This window comes from Trachymyrmex cornetzi, unplaced genomic scaffold (genome assembly GCF_001594075.2).
Source record: "Trachymyrmex cornetzi isolate Tcor2-1 unplaced genomic scaffold, Tcor1.1 scaffold517, whole genome shotgun sequence".
NCBI lineage: Eukaryota > Metazoa > Arthropoda > Insecta > Hymenoptera > Formicidae > Trachymyrmex > Trachymyrmex cornetzi.
Window position 1 is genome coordinate 5,168 of NW_017299826.1, and position 2,156 is coordinate 7,323.

General features: G+C 40.4%; 1 pseudogene; it reads left to right on the forward strand.

Moving 5' to 3' along the window:
- The first annotated feature begins 572 nt into the window (after window positions 1-572).
- Window positions 573-2,156, forward strand: part of LOC108765733 (probable multidrug resistance-associated protein lethal(2)03659) — a 2,872-nt pseudogene continuing 1,288 nt past the window's right edge.

Consider the following 2,156-nt stretch of genomic DNA (forward strand, 5'->3'; position numbering starts at 1 on the left):
AGATAGGTCTATCACTACTGGGCATTGCCGTCATAGTCGCCACATCAAATGTGTGATTGCTGATATCTACCCCAGTACCACATGTTTATATACGTTTCCTAAACGCTTGTAGAACATTAGATACGGCTAAGCAACGTCTGTAAAACGTATATGATCCAATAGGTGCTACCTGGGTACGGTGTTCATTAGCATTTCCTTTTATTACATGAGAATCTTCTATCTGTCCACCAGTCGTAGTATTAAGCGTCTCGAGGGCATCGGTAAGTATTTTGGTTCTTCTCTCTAGACACACATAAACAGCTTTTTCGATAAAATAAGAATAGATTCAATCGCAGACTGAAGTAAAATCTGAATTGATGAATTTTTAATTCTTTGAATAAATTGACTGGAATTTCTACTCTTTCCTCAGCTTACTCGTCGGTTTTCACTCATCTAAGTACGACTCTTTAAGGACTACCGACGATCCGCGCTTTTGGAGCGGTTATGACCCTCACAAAGGAGTTTGATGATCACCATGATATTCATTCTTTCGCGTGGTGCATCTTTATTGCATCTTCGCACGCCTTTGACTTATGGCTGAATACTTTCTGCGTGCTGTATATTACTATGGTCATACACTAAGCTTCCTCATGCAGAACAACTACAGTCGCAATTTGATGAACGGCGCATACGTGGGCGATCACGCAGAGTATCAATCTCATTCGGTGGTTTCAGTGGGGCATGCGCCAAAGCGCCGAGATGGAGAAACATATGACCTCAGTGCGGAGCGTCTCCTTGAGTACAGGTACTCGCCTCTTCTTTGAATATCTTGATATTGTAGTATATTACATATTCTTAATGTTTTGACACCTTCAAATTCTGTGCACACATGAAACCTTAGTTCTTAGAGCGATGAATTTGTAAATCATGGATCTTTGATTTATGTCTTTTAAATACATTTTTTAATTTTTGATTTTTTTAATATTGATGTTTCCGTACTTTTTTTTTATCTATATAGGCACTCAAATTTATATATAAGTTTCATAAATAATTAGAAATATGGAGTCTTTCATTCCAGTCTCTTTAAATTCAAACCGCGTTCTCTATTTCGATACCTTCCAGCAAAATAGACAGCGAACCCCTTCTCAAGAATGTCCCTGATAAGAAACCTAAATCCGAATGGCCGCAAGAAGGCCTGATTGAATTCAAGAACACGTTCCTACATTATGCGCCATTGGAACCTCCAGTGCTTAAAAATCTCAGTTTCGTTATCTTTCTACGAAAAAAAATCGGCATTGTTGGCGGAACCGGCGCCGGCAAGACATCTCTGATTTAAGCGCTCTTCCACCTGGTCGATGTGGATGGGCTGATTAAGATCAACAAAGTCAATACTCGCCAGATTGGCTTGCACGATTTGCGTACTAAAATCAACATCATCTCGCGGGAACCGTTTCTGTTCTCCGGCAACCTGAGACAGAATCTTGATCCGTTCGACTCGTATATGGACGAACCACTATGGCGAGCTCTTGAGGAGGTCGAGTTGAAGGAGATGGGCTTGGAAGTCCACATCAATGAGGGCTGTTCCAATCTCAGCGTCGGCCATCGGCAATTAGTCGGCATGGCGCGAGCTGTTGTGAGGAACAATCCAATACTCGTGCCGGACGAGGCGACCGCGAATGGATCCGCGAACAGACGAACTCATCCAGACAACTATCAGGAAAAAAATTCGAGAAGTATACAGTGCTAACGATTGCTCATCGACTCAACACTGTTATGGACAGCGATCGTATCTTGGTGATGGATGTCGGTAATGTGATGGAGAGTCAATGTTTCTTTAGTTTGTCTTCTTACGAATTTTATGATTAGAGCGGCCCATCGAATCGAACAGGTGACAAAATCTTTCCTCCAATCCGTGTTTGTGGAAAATCAATGTAACGAATTTATCGATCATTCTTGTGATATATTTTATACAAAAATTTTGTAATAAAATTTTTTATGTAAGAAAACTTGGCGCGCTGCTAGACCTCAAAATATAATAAGATAATCATCAAATAATACCGAATTAGAAAAGTAATGAAGAGATTTAAGAAAGAAAATGAGGTGAACTGTAACAATATACTCTGTGTATGTGTGTGTGTGTGTGTGTGTGTGTGTGTGTGTGTATATGTACGAGCAAA